The sequence below is a fragment of the Rhinolophus sinicus genome, chromosome 9 (assembly GCF_057876585.1).
Source record: "Rhinolophus sinicus isolate RSI-liver-muscle chromosome 9, RSI-T2T, whole genome shotgun sequence".
Classification (NCBI taxonomy): Eukaryota; Metazoa; Chordata; class Mammalia; order Chiroptera; family Rhinolophidae; genus Rhinolophus; species Rhinolophus sinicus.
Window position 1 is genome coordinate 33,224,982 of NC_142509.1, and position 23,696 is coordinate 33,248,677.

The 23,696-nt window shown below is 49.4% G+C and overlaps 1 protein-coding gene across 6 annotated transcripts in view; it reads right to left on the reverse strand.

The window, feature by feature from the left end:
- The window catches only part of RPH3A (rabphilin 3A), a 216,738-nt gene that overhangs the window by 76,049 nt on the left and 116,993 nt on the right, over positions 1-23,696 (reverse strand). Inside the window, exons 1-2 of one of the 6 annotated variants that reach the window (XM_088801006.1) lie at positions 17,966-18,120; positions 17,389-17,509 (exon numbers count right to left, since the gene is read on the reverse strand). The exons of 1 other annotated variant lie outside the window; for it this stretch is intronic. The gene's annotated coding sequence lies outside the window, so the exon portion shown is untranslated. Of the gene's footprint in view, positions 1-16,769; positions 16,788-17,388; positions 17,510-17,647; positions 17,913-17,965; positions 18,121-23,696 lie in introns of those variants that run through there. 4 more of the 6 variants (XM_088801009.1, XM_019734110.3, XM_088801007.1 and 1 more) reach the window with 4 other exon arrangements.

Genomic DNA, 23,696 nt, shown 5'->3' on the forward strand with positions numbered 1-23,696 from the left:
GTTGTTGATAAGCCACCCAGTCTAAGGCAGGTTGTTATAATAGCCTGATTGCAGTAAAACATCCAATAATTAAGGTGGCTTTAAACAGAAACCTACATAAAACAAGGATACGTTTGGATTGGTTGATGAAGTATGACCAGAGGCTTGCAGGAACCTAAGCCTGTATTTCTCCAGGAGCGATGGTTTGGTATTTGCTAATTCAGTGCTCATGGTGACTGCAAATAATGAGAAGCCTCTCTCTCTCTCTCTCTCTCTCTCTCTCTCTCTCTCTCTCTCCCCCTCTCCCTCTCTCTCTCCCCCCCCCCATACATACATACATACATACTGGGGGGTGCCAAAATATATATACAAGTGGACACTTAGGTCAACGTTGCTCAAACAGTAGTTCACCATCATCAGAAGTGTCTGGGCGCTGATGGGAACCACTTTGAGCACCTCTTGTAATTGCAGAAGTCAAATGGGACTTGTTTTGTTATTGGTATCTATTAATACAGTTTTTTCCTTTCTTAAAACGTGTATACATTTTTCTGACACTGTCTGTATATATTTGATACTAATCAGCAAGTGCGGCTATCTTTCCATTTTCCCTCTCATAATGAGGACTATTAAGTGGGACAAATGCTTAGCAGTTTGGTCTGTTTCCTATTTTATTTTTCAGAATGTGGTAGAGACAAGGGGCAGACAATGAGATAATTGATGCAAAGAGGCAATTGGGAGGAAAAGTGTCAAGGACCTGCAAAGCACTGTCATTATAGCTTTTTCCTGGCCAACTTCTCCCACAAGGAACCCAAGGTGCATTTCAAACCCTGTTCCTCCACCATCACCTTTCTGGGGCAAAACGAAATGAAGCAGAAGAAACCTGCCTGGACTGAACATACTGGCTTGGGGACTCACCAGGGACGGAAAACTTACAGGAATCATCTCGCACACAGCCCTGCTGCAGTTTGATCAGATAAGGAAGCAGAGCTGGGAGTAAATGTGTTTATGAGTAGATTTCCAATCTCTGGCGTCCACAGAACATGCTCAGAGGCGAAAGGTCTGCAGCAAACCAGGGGCTAGTTGCAAGTGGTCCCTCTCAAGCTAGGCTGCCAGCTCAGTTCCTGCAATAAACTGGGTCACTGATGGGGAGGGCATATCTGAGGGAGTAGGAAGGTCCTCATCTTTCGAAGCTGAGGACAAGTGAAGATGGAGCCCCTGGGCCCTGATTCCCATCTCTTTCTTGAAGAACGAAGGAGGAGCTTAAGGTCATTTCTCTCTCAAAGAGGAATTGATGCTTTGCAGTGAGTTGTGAGTTCTTGGCCAAGCTGCCATATAAAAATCAAGAAAACTAAAGTGTCCCCGATAAGCCTTTCTGAGACCTGGGGACATAGAAGCCTTGAGTGGAAAACAAAGCTCTTGTGACAGAGAACTGAAGCGAGCAGGAGGTACTGTGCGAAGAGTCGGAAGTTAGAGGCAAAAGGAGGAAGAGGTGATGCCCAGTTCCTTCCATAGTCACTTCCCCTGGGGCTTCTGGAGACTTCTTCAGAGCCTCTCCTCAATAATGACCTGTCCCAGGAAGCCAACCTGTGTTCAGCTTAGGGACCACTTGATAGGAGGCGGCTAAATTCAGACAGTTCGCTGTGGCTGGTCCTGGCTCTGTCTCTTGCTAGCCTGGGACCTTGGGCAAGTTTCTTGGCCCCTCAGCGCCTCACTTTCCTTGTCTGGAAAATGGGGGTTGTAACTGTAGCCTCTTCTCAGGGCTGGTGTTGGAAATGGGTGAAATGAGGCATGTAGAACTCCCAGCACAGGGTTGGACTATTTCAATGCTCTGGAACTGGCAGCTCTCATCTCAGAATAATCTGGTACAAAGTCCTCGTTGCTGACCATTGCCTGTAAGGTTTGAATTTATACCCATCTCCTCTCACGTCTGCCTTCAGCACCTCGTGTCAGCCGGTCCTCTCCCAGGAGTGGTGGTCTCCAAACTGGGGAGCCTCAATGTTCCTCTCAAATTCTCTGATGGTGAGCCTTCTGTGGCCCTACTTCCCCAAGATGATGAGACGGGGCAATGGGGCACCCAGAAGGAAATGGTCAAAAGGCACCGACACAGCCCAGGAGACCCTCATGGACCCTCCCATTTGCACGGCACTTTGACAGCCTGCAAAGATTTTACTATTGTGAGATGCTATGTGATCAGCATCTCTCTTAAGCGACTCAATTTCCTTACAAGTCATGGAAGATGGGAGGCTGGGGCCCAGGTTACAGGTGCCAAAAAATGAAGACACATGAGGACTCGCCAAAGACATGTCGGTGATAAACAGAGGGGTTGCCTTAGAACAAAGGGTCACATCCTTGGCCGTACCCTAGAATCACCGGTGTGGGTGGGGGTGGGTTAAAAATGCAATTCCAGGATTTCAACCAAAGTAAAGATACTCGTGGGAGATACCTTGATCGTACTTTCCCCAAGTCCTCCCGGTGACTATACCATGCAACTGGGGCTGAGGACCCCAGCTTAGAACACTCACCCCAATCCACACCCTCTTCGGTTCCCTTCCCTCCTGCCAGTGAATGCGCATGTCCAGAAGGGCTTCTGCAAGCCGGCTGATGTGTACTCTCCTTCCCGAGAGTTTCAGATTCAGGAGGCCGGGGACAGAGCCCAGGAATTTGGGTTTCTGATAAGCTCCAGGTGATGCTGCTGCTGCTGGTCTGGGGACCACACTCTGAGAATCATGGCTTTATGCAACGCTAGAAAAAAAGGGAGCCCAGGAGCGCCAACTTCCTGGGTCACGCTTTCCCTTCTGCAGGCAGCGCTCGCTTGCCCTGAGTCAGAGCAAATAACGGTTCAATGTTACCAGAAATCGGGGGAGGAGGGAGAGGCTGAGGGCTGTTAGGCTTTTTCTTCTCTTGTTTCTCTCAGTTTAAAAGTAAGACACCACTTAAGAGACTGTCCCTGAGCATGTGCTGTTCTTCCCCACGCGGCCCAAACCCTTCGCCTGCAATGCAGGTCTTCTGAAATATTGAATACGTCTGCCGCTCCCCCAGCTGCGGCGGCCAGGGCTGAGGTAATGTTGATATTGACAAAGGCCTAATGCGATTCATCAGGTTAAAAAGATGAGGCTGCTGAGTAGGTTTTATAAAAGCCCTTCCCTTTGTTCCCCATCACCAGTCTGGTGCCTGCACACCTTCCCTGGCCGTCCCCCACCCCTTCTCGGGTTTGGGGATTTTTTTTTTCCTTTTGCTGTTTAATGAGCTGTTAGGTGAGTTAGAGCAGCCTGGGGAGGGGGTTAGGCTTCGAACAAGAGCAAGGAGCGTTAGACGGACACAGTCAGTGGTCATGTAACCAACAAATACTTACTGAGCACCTACTGTGTGCCAGATGCTGTGGGATATGGGGCACTGGGTACCCGGCGGGAATAAAACAGTCAAATATTCCTGTTCTTATGGAGAAAGACAACGAACAAAATAAATAAGTAATATAGATCGTGTGTCACGTGGTGCTAAGTGCTAGGTAGAAATCTGAAACAAAGGAGGAGGGAGTAGACTTCTGGCGTGGGAGGGCGATTTTGTATAAGACGATCAGAAAAGGTCTCCCTGAGAAGGTGATGTTTTGAGGAAAGGCCTAAAGGAGGGAGGCAGGGGACAGAGGGTGCAAAGGATTAACAGGACGTCTTCTAGCACGTTGAGCTCTGAGATTGCATCACCATCGTCGCCACCATCAAAATAATAACTCATGTTTCCTGAGTACCTTTCATGTGCCACGTCTGTTCCAAGCAAAGATTCTGTATGCATATTGACTTGTTCAATTTCCAAGCCAACCCGACAAGGTAGATATTATAGTTATCCCCTGTTTGCGGAGGAGGAAACCGAGGTACAGAGAGATGTAGTAACTTGCTCAGTCACGCAGCAGCAGAGCTGGGATTTAAGTCCAGGCAGACTGGTGACTGTCCCTGCCTCCTCCCTCCACTCTCGCCCGCCACATTTTCAGGGAGGGCCCTGTACCATGGTTAATGGCACCACAAAATCTCTCCCTGGTGGAGGTCCCACTGTCCTCCTCCTTTCCAGGGAGTCGGTGCTATAAAGAGGGTGGGGCATGGGGGCTCAGCCAATACACAGAGTGATTTTCAGCAGTTGAGAGTATTTGTCAAATCTCCCGTGTGTGGGAATTCTGTGCTGCAGCTTGGGAGGCCTTTTCAAAACAAATCAGATCAGGTCATCCTTTTGCCTGTGAAACCCCACTGCTCTCAGAATAAAGACGACTTGCCCGGCAGCTACCACCAACTTCGTCTCACACTGGGCTTCCCCGACCTGGTGCTCCAACCATGCTGACTTTCTTTCAGATGCTTGAATGCCACCTCAGGGCCTTTGCACATGCTGTTCTCTCTACTATGGATGTACTGCTCCCCTCTCTTTACATGGCTAACTCCTACATATCCTTCAGCTATCAGGTCACATGTCACTCCTTCAGGGAAGCCCTCCCAGATTAGGTCCGATTTCTTTGTGACATGCTCTCTTTAAAACCCTTAGCTCAGGTACTATTTATATATCCATATTTATGATTACTAGTTCATGTTTTCCTCCTCAAGAGAAAGTACCAAATCGAAATTATCTTCTACTGTATGCCAGCACTGAGCACAGTACCTGGCAAATACAGTAAGTGACCAAAAAGAAGAAAAGGACTCCCCCCAACCAAATAATCCTCAGAAAACAGAAATTTGCCTTCTATTCAAGTCCTTAAAATGTTTTTCACACTGTCAAGCATCTCTTATCATCTCTCTCAATTTATTTTGAATAACCAAATTATTTAAGTAAATGCTAACTAAACTTTTCAACCATCAGGCAACTCCAAATGGTATCCCTTCCTTTCCCACTCCTTAGTAAAAGATACTTGCAGTAGATGACTTTTACTCAAGTTATAAAACTTACTTTTCTGGTTTGTTCATTATTTTTAAAGGTGTAGAAGTGGCAGAAAAAACAGTGCTTTGGACTAATTGATTATTTTACACAACATGTAATTTTAAGTATGTGTGTGTTAACATGTTGCGTACGGCGGGGTTTAAATCCCTCATGAAGATTCTCGTGATCCGTACACAACGTGTTAATACAGTTAATGAATCAAATATTATAAATGGACAGTTAACTACTTCATCTACCTTCCTAATAGGTTTTTGTTTTCTTTCTTCCAGTTCCTAATAGGTTATTCATTTAAGTCTGGAAACATTTTGTGGGAGTCAGGGGAGATTGATCATTTTACTGGGAAAATGCGGAAACTGAAGGTCCGCCTTGTATTTAGTTATCTGACCTATAGGGTCATCGATGGTTAATAAACACGTATCGGCTTAAATGAATGAAGGAATGATTTTATGTTGGTTGAGGGGGAAACAAATTACAACGTCGAGGAAACTAGACGTTCACTTCTGAATTATCCCCCTGACAAAAATGAATTCGGACAGTTAGCCTCCTGCAATCTCCTCCTACTGTGCATTTACCTGTCAGTGTAAGGACCATGCTCTGTCTTAGGAGCTGTATTTCTTCATTGTGACCCCAGAAGGCAAAACAATCACGAGTGACAGGAGTCTGACCCAAGTCCATGACCACGCTGATAGGGCCTGTCTGACACGCACAGAGGCCTTTGAAGGGGAGACCCCTAACTGGGGGCATTCCAGCCCGTTGACCAAGGAGTGAAGAAGATTCACCCACCGGGAAGAGCTGTGTCCCCCACAGAATGATCCACACACGGGCTGTAACTGAATCAATGAGGAAACTCTATATACTGAAAATTCTTGGGCACGACCCCAAGCCACACTAAATCAGAATTTCTAGGGATGGGCCTTGAGAATCTGCATTTTATAAAAATACCCCCAGTGGCTTCTTACACACACTAAAATTTGATAACCTCTGAGGTCAATGGTTGGACAAAATTATCTCCCAGACATCTGGAGACATTTAAGGGGGCCTCTTTGGGGTTGTCAATTGTTGTTTTTCTTCGTATTTGCCAAGAAAGAACACGAATTTAAAAAAAAACACACGAAACTGCCATCAACTATTTCCAATGTTTCATTTTTAAAGAATATATTTTAACATTAAGTGAGCAGAAGAGACGTGACGTCAGCTAAAGGAAAATCCATTCTAGGAAATTTAGTTGGCCACTTTTTGCCCATCTGTAAATGCCTGATTTTGCTCCTGTCACCAGGGCCAGTGGGAACTTTATTACGGGCCAGATCTGAATTTGGAAACCACTAGCGCATGTAAATGACCTTCAAGAACCTTCGTGAATTAGGAAGATGCAAAGATCTGAGGACGAGTTTGTACTGGCTGCTAAGAAATAACAGTGATGATGATGATGGTGTCCCAGGAGAACTTGCCCATCTTTGATCCTTCGATCCTACAATTAACAGCATCCCCATTCTACAGTTGGAAAAACTGAGGTACAGGGAGCTTTTGGTGACCGGTCACGTCTGCACAGCTAGGAAAGGATAAAGTGGGGATTTGAACCCACAGAGTCTTGCTCTCAATGCTGAGCCCCTAACAGCTGTGCTATACCATTGACAAGTCAGGTCTGACAATGTCTGATACACACATACCCCGGGCTTAAACCAACCAACTGATGGGCCTGGAGAACACAGAGTGCAGAGGTCTGCTGATGGTACATGCTGGGAGGTGGGGACAGAAGCGGGGAGGGGTCCTGACTTCCTAAAAAGCATGAGAAGCAGCCCACAGAACCCTGTTTATCTACCTTAGAGCTCCCCGGCTCCCCAGTGAGGCTTCAGCCACCTGCTGGTGACCAGGTTTTCTGTGGCTTAGAGCATGTGTGGCATCTACTTGCACCCACCTGCAAGTGCTCACAGCCTTAGCTACCGGGAAGGATCCTGAGGCCACCAAATTAGCCCTCTGCTCTTTCCAGCCTATCTGTGACTGTCACTTTATCACTTTTTGTCAGATTTACACTTTGTCACTGGCCTGGTGGACCTGCTGTGCTTCAGAGCTTTGTGGCGTGGCCACAGTCATCCCTGAAGACTAAACCTTTTTCTGGCCCCTAACTCACCTCAGGATCTTGGGAAATTGGTTCACTTCTAGGGGACTTGGTTCCTTCATCTGTAAATACAAGGAGCGATCCCAGCTCTCCCCTTCGGAAGGTTGTTATGAAACAACGTTGACTCTAGAGGTAATTTTCTTGAAAATGTAAGCCCTATACAGTAATAAACAGCTAACATTTATATAGTTGCACCGTGTACTGGGTCCTGCCCTGAGGTGCCACACACACACACACACACACACACGCACACACATGCTCATGTAATTCTCACAGCAACTCTATAAGGGAAGTGCTATTATTATTCCCATCTTACAGGTGAGGAAACTGAAGCCGGAAAGGCCAAGTAACATCCCAGGTCGCAGGCTGGCAAGTAGCGCAGCTGGACTTCCAAGGTCAGGAGGCAGCAGCTGTGCTTCTAACCCCTGTGCACGCTGCCCCCCTGCTGGTCAATGCTCCGGTCAGTCCTCCATCAGAATGACCTTCCCGCTTTGGAGCCCAGCACGAGGAGCTGAAGGCTAGAAATCCATCTCTGCAAAGCTCTGTGTTCTCAAGAAGCATTTCTCAATTGCTTGATCTTCACAAGAACCCTGAACAGTTAAGTGAAGTGGTGATTGATTATTACCCCATTTTACAGAGCAGAAGAACGAGGCCCTGGGAGGTTCATTTCCCTGCTGTGACAATTCAGTATTTGACTTCGGTGTTCAAACGATCTGAGTGTGAGTCCCCGAATCTACCCTTTACTGAGGATGTGAATTTGAGGACCCGAGACCTCTCTGTCCTCTGTCACCTCAGAGCCCTGGTCTGCAAAATGGGCATAATGCGAACGCCTCCTTCCCCAGGCTTCGTGAGGAATCCAGGAGGTCATGCATGGAAATTTGAAGCACAGGACCGAGCCTCCCCTCCGTGACTGCCTGTGACGCAGTAGATGAACCCTTGACTCATTCACTTCCTGTACGAAACCGCATCTCTAAGATACAACCACCATCTGGCATAGCTGGGACCCAAATGAACAGACTCTTTGCACAGTGGTCTTTCTAGCAAGAGGCTGGTGGAATGGTGAAAACAAGCGGGGAGCCCCCCCAGGGCATCGGAGGCCATCCTGCAGAGACCTGAGGCCACCCTTACTGTCTGTGTCAACCAGAAATGACAGCCCTGTGGTGCCCATTGGGATAAAGGCTCCCATCCCCGACCTGCTGCCATGACAACCAGAGGGAGAATTTTCCAGAGCTGGAGTCTGCTCAGTCCCAGGGCTTTGGGGTGTCTCTGGAGGACTCCCACCACCAGTCTCGGCAGCATTTTTCCCTCTGAGCATGTTCAGGGCCAGGGTAGGCCTTTCTGCAGCCACCAGTCTATTTCCAGAGGCCGCGTCAGTGTTACAGGAGGAAACCAGGTCCTGGGGAGGGCACAGGGGTGGCTCGGGTGGCTGCCTGTGGAATGGCGCTGGGGTCTCTCCACACAGAGGGGCAAATGACCAAATAATCAAAAGTGAAACAGAGAATAAACAATAAAAAACTGAGAAAGCGGCCTGCAAGGATCAAGGATTGTCATGTACTGGGAAACGAGAAAGAAGAATAACTCAACTCTTAGCGCCTCACGTCCAGACAAAGGCTTCTTACTGATCTACCAAGCAGATGAGTTCTCCGGGGGGGTGGGGGGGGTAACTGAAAGTCCAGCTCTCCTGACATCAGAAGCAAAGCCCCCTCCTCATCACCAATGTGTGAGCACGACTTCTTTTTCCCTGGGGATTTCTCCCCAAAGCACTTCTGCACTGTTCAGAGGAGGGCATGTGCCCAGACCCCTCTGCAGATAATCCAGAGGCCTGCCCTCCCAGATAAACCCGTCCAAGGGGAAAAAGAGAACAAACAAATCTAAAGAAACAGCAGCAGGTCCCTTCCTGAGAGCCAGAGAAGGTATGTCTGGTCTGCGTGCTGCGTTTTCCCAGTCTAGGGGCTGGCCCTTCCCCGGAATGAGTGTCATCTGCATTCTGTCTTCTGGCACATGCCCAGTGCTGATGGGAGCTCTGGCCTGGGCTGGTCGGCTCCGGTGAACAAAAGGCAGGTCTCCAATGATCAGAGGGGAAGCTGCAAACATCAGAAGTTTGCGTCTTCCATCCTACCCAGCCGCCTTTCCCACAAGCCCCCGATCTCCAGACCCTTGGCAGAAAGACTTGGCCAGACATGGCCAGCTTGACATGGGGGCAGCAGCCACCCCGGGGTTCCATCGCCTTCACCAAGTTCCAATAGCCTGCTTAACCTTTTCACTATGTTAATTGATTTCAAGTTTGTCTTCCACAATGTGTCAAAACTCCTCAGAAAATAATTACAGTATTTATATCTGTAAGTAAACACAGTGAAGGTGCTACATTTTATTAAAATAAGTGATTAAAGTATACAAATTGTTTTTCAAGAATGAAAAACAAAAATATAGAAAAATATATACTACTTTCTTAAACTTCCTTTCTGGAACACTGAGCTCGTGGGGTAAAGTCAAACGCTGCAGTCAGTGGCATGGAAATATCATTCGACTATAGACGAACGTTATAGCGAAAATGTGAAAGCTGACATTAATCCAGCCATTGCTCATGGGAGCAAAAATGCCTGAGCTGCTGCCTTTTCCTGGGGGAGGGGGATGCTGCATGGCAGCCAGCACGGGATGGGCTTTGGCAGATCTCCCCGGACAGCCCGTCACGTGGCGCACCTGTTGGTTTTGCCTCTTTAACCCACGGGCCCCTGGCTGCAGTCAAGGCCCCTCTCCACAGCCCCAGAATCACAGCTGCGGAACCACTACCAGGAAATGTTCCAATCCCCTGGGAATGGGCCCTGGCTCCTCCCTCACCCCCACCTTTGATCCATCGGTAAGACCTGTCTGTGCTGCTGCAGAACACACCCCAAATCTGACCACCGTCTTCCCTGCCACCGCCTGGTCCAGACCCCCTCACTGGTCTTGCGGCCTCCATCCCTGCCCTCTTGCGATCGGTCCCAAAATTGTAAATCAGGTCATGTCACTCTCCTCATTAAAACCCTCTCCCCAAATAAATAAAATTCAGACTCCTTGCCTACCCTGGCCGGTCCTGCATGCCCAGACCCCAGCCCCTCTTCTGCCTCGTCCCGCTCACTTTCCCTGCACCCCACGTGCACTGGCCTTCCCGCTCTCCTTCTGCCCCTGCACTTGCTGTTCCCCCTGCCTGGATAGTTCCGGCTCCTTATAGAAACTCAGCTCTCAATCCAAACGCTACCATCTCCAAAAGCCTCCCCTGGGCACCCTTTCCAAATAATTAAATCAGCTCTCTTCTCCCCACCCACTACTTTCTTTCTCTGTCACGTCTTTCACAGCACTTACCACGGTCTGAAATCATCTTGGTGACGTGTTTACTTGTTTATCACCTGTGTCTCCCACCAACTAGACTGGAAGCTCTCAGAGGGCAGGGAACTCCATCTCGTTCACCACTGGGGCCCCAGTGCCTGGCACATAGTGGTACACACAATATTTGGGCATGAATGAATGCATGAATGAGGGTGCAGAAAGCAGCGGTTCTCAAAGCGGGGTTCCTGGAGCAACAGAATCCCTGTCACCTGGGACTGCTGTGTTAGATATGCAAGGTCAGTCCCCAGGCCCTGTCTTAGTCCCACGGAATCAGAAACTCTGTGCTTTAACAGCCCTCCAGGGGATGCTAACACAGGCTCAAGTTAGAGAACTATCTCAGTGTCTCACCCACTCCCCCTGGTGTGACAAAGGAGTGAACACCTGGCTGGTGGTCAGTGTTGTCGGGGTGGGGGTGGTAGGGAATGAGGACGGCATCAGCCCCTGCCCTTGGCTGACCCCTGGCCTCTGAGTGCTCAGGCAGTCTTCATGCCCCAGAGCCATGCAGAGGATAGGGTGGGCTGCACAGGTTGCCGGGTCCCTCCCCCCTGAGGAGGAGGGCAGACGACTTGCCAGGAAGGTCGCATGTGTGGCCTTTTGAAAGCTCCACAAAATTCCAAGCACTTGACATAGGCTGAAGATCACCAACCCTTCCTGGCTGGCCTGAGCCTTTTGTGGTTTGAACACGGAAAGTCCTGCGTGCCAAGAGTCCCAGGCACCCGGGGACAATTGGTCACTCTACTTGGAGGCCTAATTTGGGGGCATCTCAGGGACTCAGAAATGCATTTCCTTCACAAGCCACTTGGGTATATCTGCATGAAAGACACTAAAAATGGGGTAGGGAAGGGCAGGAGTTAGGAGAGGAAGGTAGAAAGACAGTGGGAGAACAGGAAACGTGGGGAGGCCAGGACAGGTTGGCAGGAGAGATGGAAAGAGAGGGAATGAAGGGGAGGAAAGAGGGACAAGAAGAATGAAAGGGGATTGTTAAGTAAAGAGAGCGCCAGAGAGAGACACAGACAAACGGAGACTTAAGAGACACAGCGATACAGTAGTGACAGGGGAAGAAACTGCTAGTCGGAGCGGGAGGGGCCAGGGAGCAGGCTGTGGGACACAATGGACCACACAGATGCTCTGTGCCAGCATCTTCCATGGAGGGCTTCCCTATGAACTTGAAGACATCAGCCCTCTTTCCAGCAGCCCTAGAATGCCGCCCCACCATCACTGCTGGCACGGAAACCTGCTTACATAATCTGTTCTCTCCCGAAAGCAGCTTCCATTCACAAGCCGCTGCTTGTCATTGTGTAGGTATGTTAAAGAGGAAAAAACAGGAAAAAAGAAAACAGGAAAAAAAAAAAAAAGGCGACTGAATGAACTGACTCAGATTATATTGACAGACAGGAGCTTTCTTTTCCCCCACCCCGCTCTCCAAATAAATCCTTCACAAACCAAGCATCATTATGATGCTGTCAGATGAGTTTCCTCTAGAAGATTCATTAGGGAGGGGTGGGCAAACCCCCCCAGCTTCCTGAGGCATGCTATCTTGCTCACTAGTTGGATTACTAAATCAGAGTCTGACACAGTCCCTTACAATGAGATTTAAGCAGGCATTATGTCATTAAAACTAATGACAGCAAGACAATTACTTCGAGGAAACCACGGTGACAGTGCACATGGCAGCTTGATGCCTCTGCACTGCGCTGTCATCTCCCCCATTTCCTTGGCCCAAATGGGGAGCCAAGTTGGGCTAAGAAGAACCACCTCTGTTCCCTCAAGCCCCAAGGCCTGGCCAGCTTCTGATCTTTGTTGCCTTGCCACAGAGCCATCTGCTAACCTAAGTCCCCGGATCCTGCCTGAGGAAGAAACGCCCGCCCTGGCCCCCCGCCGTCCAGGGTGCTCTGAGGTTAGAAGTGAATGGGGGGTCAGCCCTGCTAGGTCCAGCTCACAGGGCTGTGGGAAACTGAGGGATTCGGTTGCAGTAATTAAATGGTGTGTGTGGGGAGGCAATTGGCCTGATTCTTATTCTGTTCAGCCTTTTGGGGGATGGTGGGGGGACGGGAGAACCTCGGCAAAAAGTCTGAGGTTTGCAACACACTTAGAACAGTTATAACTAACACTTGTAAAAGTGCTTTGCATTTCACAAAATCTCCTTTATCCATAGCAGTGGAGGCTTGTGAAAACACAGGTCGCAGGACCCCACAATCACCCTTCCGGAGGGCACTGGTCTAGCGTGCAACCCGAGAACTGGCCTGGGGTTCTCTTGGGCATCCAGAGATTCTTTTCGTCCCCCCCCCCCCAGAAGAATGTGAATCCAGCAATGTTTGTCTTTCTCTGCTTTTGCCCTCACTTCTACCAGCAAAATCAGCATGCAGACTCCTCTCCCCTCACTTTTCAGAAAGGATTTTCCAACTCCTCCTCACTAAAGTGTCCACGACTAATAAGACTGGGTGCGTCACCCCACCCCAAAGCACCGTTTTTTTATCCACGAGCAAAGCCTTAAAACAAAGAATGAAACCTTAAGGGCGGAATTTCAGATGATCAGTGAACTGAGTGTTTCAGGGTGACTAAGGACACCCCTTGTACCGCCCCTCAAAAGATCACGCTTTGTAGGTAGCCGCTTCCTTTCTCTAAGTCTCAAAGGGATTGTCGCTGTCACCATTTTATTCCTAATGTCCATGTGTGCCAGGCATACTGTAAGTACTCAATAAATGTGCAACACACGAATAAATAAATGTCAATAAATGCTCTGGCAGGAAGACAAGAGAGGCCTGTCGGTTGCTGGTAGATCGGAAAGGAAACTCTACCAATGACTCATCACAATCAGCAAACACTAAGCACCGACTGCATGCAGGCCTCTGGGTGGACCATAGGTCAAGGCACCTCCCCAAACTGACCTGTCAATCAACAAGGTTTCTGCCTCCCTCCCTCCCTCCGCCCCTCTTTCCCTTCCTCCCTTCCTTCCGTGTATTCATTCATGAAATTCATTGCTGAGCACCTGCTGTGTGCTCACCCTGACTCCAAAGTGGAGATGGCACAGCTGTGGCCCTCAAGGATCTGCCTGTAGCACCTCAGGAGCCCCGGGAGGAGCACATGGCAGGAAGCCAGGGAGAGCTCAGGTCTCCTAAGAAAAATGCACAGGCTCCGAGCTGGTGAGCTGGGATGATTCAGCAAAAGCCTCCCAGGATTTGAAGGAACAAAAGCCTCAGGTGAGTCCATGGGGTTTCTCCTCCTGGACCCCTTCCTGTAGGGCCTGCCCACCACAATCACAATCGCCCTGATCCTCAGGGCCTACAAGCTTTAAAGAAAGGAGGTCATTATGCCCATTTCAAAGATGAAGAAACTGAGGTCCAGGGACCTCCAGCAACTGCGTGAAAAGCACATGGATCTGGAAGTGTCCTGTCCCCAAGCCACGTCCTCTCTCTCCTGGGCGCCAAAGCTGCATGATCTTCCTCTCTCACCTCTTGTTTGGGTCAAGGGCGACTTCACTGTTCCCAGCACCATCGTCATTCCCACTGCTGACATCTGTTGGACACTTATTCCTTGCCAGGCTCAGAACTAAGCACTCTGCAAGCATGAACTCTTAAAAGGCTCACAATTGCTTTATTATCCCCACTTTACAGGTAGAAACATTGAGGCCCAGAGAGGGGAAGTGACACAACTAGAAAGTGCTAGAACCAGGATCTACACCCAAGAGCTCTATTTCCAGACTCCATGCTCTTGGCCACTGCACCGAAATCCCTTAATATACCTGAGGAAACTGAATCTCAGAGAGGTTAAGGGTCTTGCCTGAAGTCACACAGCAAGGGAGCACTGAAGTCAGTGTTCGAACTCAGGTCTGACAGCCCCTGGAGGCAGACAAGGATGGGGAACAGGAAGCAGAGGGGGCTGTTTCTGTGGGGCCTCCTTCACCCTCCCAGCACACTGAGGATCTCCATCCTGGTGGCAGCTGAATAATGTAAGCTCCTCGGCTCCAGCCCACCACTACTGGTCCCGGGTTTATTTTTATCCCCGGTTACAGACACAGTGCTGAACAGGAAGAAACCGCCGTTCACTTCTCATCACTTTCACATCACAGACGACCAGCTCCCCGCTTGAAGGGGATAGAGAGGCAGAAGACAGGTCCATATGTCACGGTGGTTTTTAATAGGAAGTCACAAACTCTCTATGACCCGTGTATGGGGAGGGTGGTAAATAAGGAGTAAATACCACATCCTACAGATAAACCCCAGAGCAGCCATCCTGACCAGAACACGCAGCGTTGGACAGGCAGCCGGGATGTGTACGAGCAGTAAGAAGAGGAAAAAGGCAGAGCAAGCCGGGGAGACTGACTCTCCAGGCCGCCCTTTTGCAATTGCAGAATCTCTGGCTGCTGCCTCTCTTCTGCCAGCGAGAAAGGAAATGTCCACATTTGTCTCAGAGGCTATGCTCGCCTGTAACCAGCCATGGGCTGGTGAGGTGCTGCTCTCCTCCCTCCATATCCCAGGCTGGGTGGGGGCAGTGGGGGCTGCTGGAGCCAGGAGGGAGGGAGGGCGCCTTGTCTGCATGGTGGTGGATTTGTATGTTGCTGTGCTGTGACTTACTGTGTGGTCTTGGGCAAGTTGCTTTCCCTCTCTGGGCTCTCCCCTCCCCAAAGAGGTGAGACTAGATCAGAGGTCCTGAACCTGAGGTGCTCAGATGGGCATTAGGAAGGGTCCATGAACTCCCTGATGTTGAGTGTTTGTGTGACTTTTCAGAGTGGAGGTTCCCAAAGGGGACCCTGCCACCACCCCTGGGGTAAGTCTCTGTAGGACTGTCACATCCTGCAAGATCTGGATGTCTACGCAGCTGAGGCCATAAATAAAGCAAAGCCCTCCCCAGGTGGACGCAGGATTCCAGGAACCTACCAGAGTTCTCACGAGAGATCTGCATCCCATCCCAATTTATTCCAAACAGGGACTCCTCAACATACGTGACAAATTCCCAAAGACAGTGCCAACCGTTCCTAGAAGCATGCGTGCCCACAAGCACACCGAGCACACACAGAACCTCAGAGCTGGAAGGGGTCTTGGGGTCGCAAAGCTACCGTATTGCATGGGGAAACTGAGGCCCTGAGAGTAGAGACAGAGCTGGGGCCAGCAGCCAGGTCCAGGCTCATTCCAGAAGCTTCTGTGTCCCTCTTCCTGGCGCACCACAATGCACCATTTCTAATGTGATGGGGGAGGAGGGAGGGCAGCCTCTTGGATCTTAGCCACCCCCAAGGAAGTAAGGCTAGCAGACAATAAGGAGGGGCTTGAAAAGCACCCACATGGGGACAACCCAGTCCTGGCCACCTCAGCTAGGCAGTCATGCCCTGCACAGCTGAACCAGTCGTTAAAATAGTAAAATACTCCCCTCCTGGATGGTGATGTTGCACTAAATGTCCCTTGTTCCTCCTCCAGTCCAGCCCAAACCTCCACATCATCCAGCAATTTAAGGGTTAACACTCAGCACAGCAGAGGGCCCTCAGGATTCCCCCCCACTCCAGGGCCCCAGCCATGACCCAGTCTGACCAGTTAGTGCCAAAGTTCAGTATTTTAAATATCACCCATGACCCGATCTGTGGCTCCTTATTTGAAACCAAATTTCCTCACGTTCATCATTCACACTTGCGGCTTCCCAGGGAGGAAACTAAGGCAACTTCCTCTTCAAGGTCACCCTGTGAGGGAAGCCTGGGATTCTGAGGACCAAACCTGGAGCACTAACCACTGAGCACCCTCCGCCTCTGCCTCACATGTCCTCCCTGAGCAGGCACATGCCCTGGGCCTGTGGCATCCCCACATGGCTCTGGGGCTGGAGAGAATAACCGAGTGGGTCCTGCTTCCGTGCCAGGCTTGTCAGTCTCGCAGGCTGACGTTTAATTCCTCCCACCTCCAAGAACAAGAACTGAAAGAGGAACTCCTTGGGAATGCAGAAGACTGAAGCGGCCCTTGATATAACACAGAAGATGCTAAAAATAAAAGACATTCATTTCTAGAAAGGTAGATGTAATCAAACAGGAAGGAAAGAGAAATCCCCTTTTGATAAGTCACAGATTAGCTGCAAAGGCATTTTAAAATGAAATGTGAGTTTTTGGATTCCGTTGCAAGGGACCTCCACTTCCCACGAACAGGTTGGTGCAGGCTTATCCCGTCAGAATCTCAGATAAAGCAATCAGAGCAGGATATGCTCTGCCCTGGAAGAGATTTGAAGCTGGAGCCTGGAGTCTTTGCCCAGAACCTGAACAAACGCTGTTCCCTTCTTTCCCTACTCTGAGACAGGCTCAAGGATGAAGTCTCCTGGCTGGTACCAGGATGCACCCCCCATACAATCACTTACAGGTTACACCACCTGTGAAAATAAAACATCGTCTGCTCGGCAGACAGCTGGCTGCTGCCCCACCACTCACTCCAAGCAAAATGTGGTCCTTTCACGGCTCCCAGCTCTCCCATCTCAGGAAGCTTAGAACAGCCAAGCTTGCAATAAACCTCCGCAATTAAATTATTCAGCTGTCCCTGGAAGGTGGTACAATCTGAGCGCTGTCCTATGCAAGCGTCACCTGGTGTGCCGAGGTGACCCTAGGCAAGGATTAACCTCCCAGCCTCAGGTGACGCTCTCCCATCCAGGGCCAAGGTGCCCACACAGTAGATCAGAACACCCAGAGATCCTTCATGCCAAGCTGGCCAGCCTACGAAGGGTTAAGTCACTCAGAGAACTGCTGGCTACTTTCAACAGCTTCTGCTGCAAGGGAGAGGGCAAATTGGGCAGAAGCCACAATTTTGATCGCAATGCCTAAAACATGAGCATATTTTACCCCCTCCCTAGGCACTGAGCCGAAATCTAATTTGGCTTTGGGGTGCCGCTTGGGCGATCAACACTGCAGAATGTGGGTAAATAAATGTGGTCATTTCCTCAACACCCCTCCCCTCCCACCTACCCCCATCCCACCAGCTCACGTACACACCTCCTCGCAACTGGGATTCCAATACCCCCAGCCCATTTACGCAATTGAGGAGAATATCACTTACCACAACACCAGAGGATTGCAGGGGCTATGGGTAAGCCAAATTCTTGCCAACTCCTCCCTTCCCTGCTGGGTGGGAAGATGCTAACTCCCGATGGCTTGGTTGGAAAGCTCAGTGGAGGTGCCTGAAAGAAAATTGTTCATTTGACTCTCCTACTCTTCCCCAAATAAAATCAAAGCGCCAACACACACACACACACACACACACACACACACACACAACTACCCCCTAAATCATGCAGGACCAAGACAAAAAGAAATACCACTGCCAGAAGAGGAGAAAAGTCAGACCAGTCAGTGGACCAGTCAGTGGAAAAGGCAGTCCCTCAGGCTGCCCTCCACATGGATGAAGGTTTTCGCTCTATGAGCCTCTCTCTCTCTCTCTCTCTCTCTCTCTCTCTCTCTCTCTCTCTCTCTCTCTCTCTCTCTCTCTCTGTCATCCGCGTAGGCAACTCCGGGCTGCTGGCAAACCAATTGCTTCCCCAGTGCCCGAATCAGTGGCGGCTGCCACCACTGCTGCAAAACCCTGTGTGAGCAAGGGAGGGGGCAGCAGCTTCCCGGTGCAGGGTAACCAAGCCTACCTCCCACCCGTGATTTATGTGTGAGGTGCCTGGAGAAAGAGAGGTGGGAGGCCGGGAGGAGAGGCTCGGCGCCCCAGAGATCCCAGCTGGTCGAAACGGCAGTCAGGAGATTGGCGATCAGCACCGCGGACAGCGCGAAGACGCGGTGGGGGAGGGAAGCGAGAACCCTCAGGCAGCGAAGTTAAGTTATTGGATGGTTAGAGCAGGGAAGGGGGGGAGTCCAGAGGAAGGGGGGAGACGGGACTTCTCATCACTCAGTGAAGTCAACGGCAGCCTACCTACCACACACTTGTTCTAATATTGTCACTCACTCTCAAAGCAAAGGAGCTGCAACTTTGCAGCCCCTTTCCCACACACGGCCCCAATCTTTCACTGCTCGTCTCTGCTCAGAGAAGAGTTGGACGTCAAATGTTGGAGCTTTCGAGTGGTTCCCTCCCCACCGCACCCCCCAAAAATCAGCCAGCTGACCTGTCCTCACCCACATGGCTGCAGATTTCTGACCAGGACCTCAGGTGCCTCAGAATTCAGAGCAGGAAAGATGAGACTAAAAAAAACGAAAAATCTGTAAGGGGCAGGATGGCTTGAATAAGAACTTGACAGGTCTGGGAACCAGGTGTAACCCCCACACAACCTTGGAAAAGTCATTTAATGTCTTCAAATCCCGTCTATAAAACCAAACTATGACTGCCCGATTTTCCTAAAGATAGGAAGTAAGAAGGTAAGAAGCAACGCTAAGAACACCCACATTGTGGGCTGCTATGATCCCATGACCAATAATCTCTTCTGTGATGCAAACGTTTTGACAGCGAAAGAAAGGAACTGACAGCCAGCCCAGGATGGGGTGTTCCTGTCTCACCTTTCAGCATGTGGTTTCGGCAGGATGCTGCGAGATCATAGGAAGTCTAAATCAGAACACTGAGCCCTGGCCAAAGACCCATCCCCTAAAGACCCAGACTGACCTTCTGAAGTGAAATCACGATAAGGGCAAGAAAATACAATCATTAAAGGGAGAAATATACAAAGAGGAATTGATTCCCACGGCTTCCAGTTTCCTTACCTCAAGGGGACTATACCTGCTTACCATGGGGAAAAGATAGGAAATCTTATACAGACCGAGGTCCGTGTAGACCTTCCCTGCAAAGTGAAGGCGAACGCTCTTTAGAAGGGGACCCTCCTCTAAAGTGCCCCCACTCAGATGGCCCAGGGTGAAATACCATATTTGTCCCTTAATTCTCTCCTCGAAAAGTAGAACTTAAAAATGCAGGAAACTTAGAGACCATTTTTAGAGTTTCACCTTATCTGAGGAGGATGATGGTGAGGGGGAGGAGGAGGGGGATGATGAAGGTGATCTTGATGGTGATTATGGTAAAGATTTTGATGGTGGTGGCAAAGGCAGCTATCATTTATTGAGAACCAAATATGTGCCAGCCATTCTTTTAGGAACTTTACCTGTATCATCTCCTTGAATTCTCACCAAGACCCTTTGAAGGTACTATTATCCCCATTTCATAGATGAGGAAACTGAGACTCAAGAAATTAAGTCCCTTGCATAAGGTGACAAGGTAAGTGACAAACACAGGATTCAAAACCCTGGGCTGTATGATTACAAAGCCCATGCTTCACAATGTCACTCTCAAAGTCAAGTTCAAACTCATTCGACAATTTTTTTGCAGAATTGCACCAACTCGTTTCTGGGAAAACCCTGTGACACAAGTTTAATCTCCTTACTTTATCCCTGGAGAAACGGAGGGCCAAGGTGGGGCAGAAACTTGCCTATAGCCAAAGAGTTAGAAAGTGGCAGAGTTGAGTCTGGAACTCAGGCCTCTCAGATGCCAGGGCCTGGCTTCTAGTGCCTAGAACAGTGCTGGGCACATATGCATAGTTGGCCCCCAGCAAATACTTGAACAATCCAAGAAACCCAGAAAGAGATTCAAGTCCCAAGGGCCGCAGGTGGCGGAATCAGCTTCCAGGCCCAAGGGTTGTCTGCCCCACCTCACAGCTTCCCTGGGCCTTAGGCACGTGTTCTGGAAGGGTCTGTGATGAAGGCAGGTCCCTTAGGGAATGAAAATAGCTGCGACCTGCTGAACGCCTAGACACCTACCAGGTGTCAGGTGCTGTACTAAGCACTTCCCGGTTACTGTCTGCAGTCTTCACAACCACATGGAGCAGGTGCTGTTACCGTCCCAGGTCCGGACAAGAAGACTGAGTCTCAGGCAGGTGAAGCAAAGCCCCTAAGCTCACACAGCCAGGAAGTGTGGCAGAGGCAGGGATGCAAGTCCCCGTTCCCTCTGACTCCAAGGCCTGTGCTTTTGCCACCCTGCTAGCAAAAGGAGGCTCAAGTGGCTGCCCACTCCACCCGAGCTTCAACAGGGCAACTGTGCTTTTAACTGTTTTGCAGACCGGGCATCTGCCCAAGTCTTCATTGAAACAGGGCTTTGCAGCAAAATTAAAAAATGATAGTATGGTTGAAACCAGATTTCTGCACCTTCCCTGGTGACCTCGCCATCTAAGAATGAGCCCCGCCTTCTCAGAGGATTTTGCCTCCACCCTCCTGACCTCCCTGGTCACCATCTCCAAACCCCTCTTCTGTCCCTAGTTCTTCCTCCAAAGGACCAGCTGTTGCCATAACCCCTCACAGCACTGCAGCAGAGCTGCCTGGAAAACAGACACCACCAGGCTGAGCCTGCCACGCTCTGATCTCAAAGATGGAGCACTTTTCCTTGTTCTGCTGAAGCCAGAGGCAGCCCATGAAGATTCCCCATCACCCCCAGGGAGGATGGGTGGTGAGGGTGGTGGTGATAACACTAACAACAAAAGCTACCCACTGTGTTCTGGGTCACTCAGATACACCATATTACTATTTCATCCTCACAACAATCCTACGTGTTAAGATGCTAATTGTTTTATTTTCATTTTACAGTGACTCAGCCAACTAAAGCAACTAGCCTGAGGCCATTTCGTTCAAGTGGGGGGACTGGGATTTGAACCAAGACCCTGTGAGTTTATAACTATTATGCTATCTGGCATCACTAATTATAATTGCCTCTCCCATTTATTTTTGGTGCTTAGTATTCACCAAGTGACATACTTTGTCATCCCAGCACTTTTCATGACTTATAACAGTACAATAAAGTTGTGTCACATTATTTGCCTGTCTTAGAGATGAGGAAATTAGATACAGAGAGGTTAGGTGACTTGCCCAAGTGACACAGCTAGGAAAAGCGGAGAGGGGAGGGTGTGAATCTAAGCTGAGATAGCTAAGAAGGAACGTTCCCATTTTAACTCACCAAGTGGGGCAGAAAGATGGCCCCAAAAGATTTCCATGTCCTAATCCCCAGACGAGGGGAATTACCTTACCTGCCCAAACAGGACTTTACAGATATGACTAAGGTAAGCGTTTACCCAGAGTTCCCTGGGTGAGCCCAGGTAAACACAAGAGTCCTCATAGAGAAAGAGGGAGGCAGGAGGGTCAGAGAGGAGAGATAACGACGGAGTCTGGGAGGGAGGGAGTGAAGGAGAGAGAGAGAAGATACTATGAGATGATGCCGGCCTTGAAGATGGAGGAAGGGGCCACAAGCCAAGGAATGTGGGCCGCCTCTTGAAGTTGGAAAAAGCAAGGAAATAAATTCTCCCCTAGAGCCTCCAAGGGAAGGCAGCCCTGCTGATATCCTGACTGTAGGACTTCTGGCCTCCAGGACTGTAAGAATAAGCCTGTGCTGTGTGAAGCCAGTGTGTTTGTTATTTGTTACAGCAGCAAGAGGAAGGCAACACAGTCAGTCTGGCGAGGACCCCAGACGAGAAGCCCTTCAGAAGCAAGGCAGCCTTAGGGATCGCGACTGAGCGCCCTCTTGGCTGGAGGACCCCATATTTCAATCATATCACAGCCTGTCCTAAACAATACTGTGTGTGTGTGTGTGTGTGTGTGTGTGTGTGTGTGAGTGTGTGTGCGCGCACACAGGAGGAGGCCGTAAGAGGAAGAATTGGTGCTCAAAGCTTTCGCCTAACCACCAGGCTCTGTTGCAGGTGGCAGTACCAGGCGTGCTGTGCTTTGTTCATTCCTTCCTTCTCTTTTAAGACCCTCCAGGGAAATGCTTATCATCAGGAACACAAAAGGGAAGAAATGTCACAAGAGCGCAATTCATCCCGGGGGATCCGTCAAAGACAAAACAAGTAAACGGAGCAGAGAGACAGAAGAGCAAGAAAAAGAGAGAGGAAGAGAAAGAGCCAAAAGGAGAGAGAGAATTGTTGGGTCCCTGAGTTTGGCTTATGTGCCCTGACAGATCCCTTCCCACTGGGAAAGGAGAAAGTCTTAAGGAAGCTCATAGCCCCCGGAGGAGAAAATAGGGTAACTGCAGAGAAGACACTGCAGGACTGAGTCAGACAAGTATTTATTAATCGGTCAATTCGGTGTTGTCAGGCAAGATACTACTCGGGGAAGGAGACGGGGACCTGCCTTCCGGTGCTCTGAGCTTCCTTCTTGGCTCCCCAACTCACCAGCTGTGAGACCTTGGGCACGTCACATGCATGCTCTGAGCCTCAATTTCTTCAGCTGTAAAATGGGACTACAACACCTTCCCCCCTACCTACCAGTGTGGCCAGGATGTTTCATTGAGCTAATGGATAGGAACGAGTGCTGTATACTCTAAATAAGAAGAGCAGCTACCATTTATTAAGCACCTACTGTGTGCTGGGTGTTTAACTAGACTCATTTCTTCTTCAAGGAAGCATCCAGCCCAAAACTACCATAGATTCTGGAAAAGGAGCGTCTGCAGAGACTGTATCATGAACTGGTTCTAAAGGCGAGGTTTTAGGGCAAGGCTGCTTAGGTTCCAGTCTGGCTCTTCCACACACAAACTGTGTCCTGGGGGAAGATAATAAACTTCTCTGTACCTCAGTGCCCCCACCTGTGAAATGGGGGATCATAATAGTACTTCCTCCTATGGTTGTCATTAGGATCACATCAGCTAATCCACGTGAAAGCACAATGAACAGTGCCTGGCATGCAGGAGGCCGGATGTGTATCACCTTTATTCATTATTGTTGCTATTGTGATTGTTGAAGAGACGTATTTTCCAAAGAATGGTACATGTTGTGCTGAGATACAAACAATGATGCTAGGTGGTCTAGAGACACACAGTTTTTTAAGGTTTAAACGTTACATATTTATTTTAAAGTGCATTAGAAAAATAGCATATTTCCATTTCCAGCAGTAACACAATGTTTTCTTCTTTGCAAATGTGCTTAAGTTGATATAATGTAGGGCTAAAACAAGCCTGATTTTCCCTTCTGTTCCAGCACGTCCATAGCATTACCAGCCCTGAAATAAGCCCTCTAGGTATGCTGGGTTCACCTAAGCCCCCTCCCCTTAGTAACAATCTCTTAGGGGGCGGCTTCCCAGTTATTCCAGCAAATACAGAAGCATGGTCTTTTCCCAAGAAAATAAAGGAAGCATGCAGGATCTTCCCTCCCCCTGGTCTGCTCTAGAATCTGCTTCTGGTCTGTAACAAACAAATAACTACATAACACTTATTGACGACGGACCATGTATGTCCCTCATCCGAGCTCCCACAATCTAGCCTACCCCTCTGCCTGGGTCCCGCCTGCTTTGTAACTGGTTCTGCCATCAGACTGGATATTCTTTTTTTTTTTATCTTTATTTTTATTTTTTTAAAATCAAGTTTATTGGGTTGACAATTGTTAGTAAAGTTACATAGATTTCAGGTGTACAATT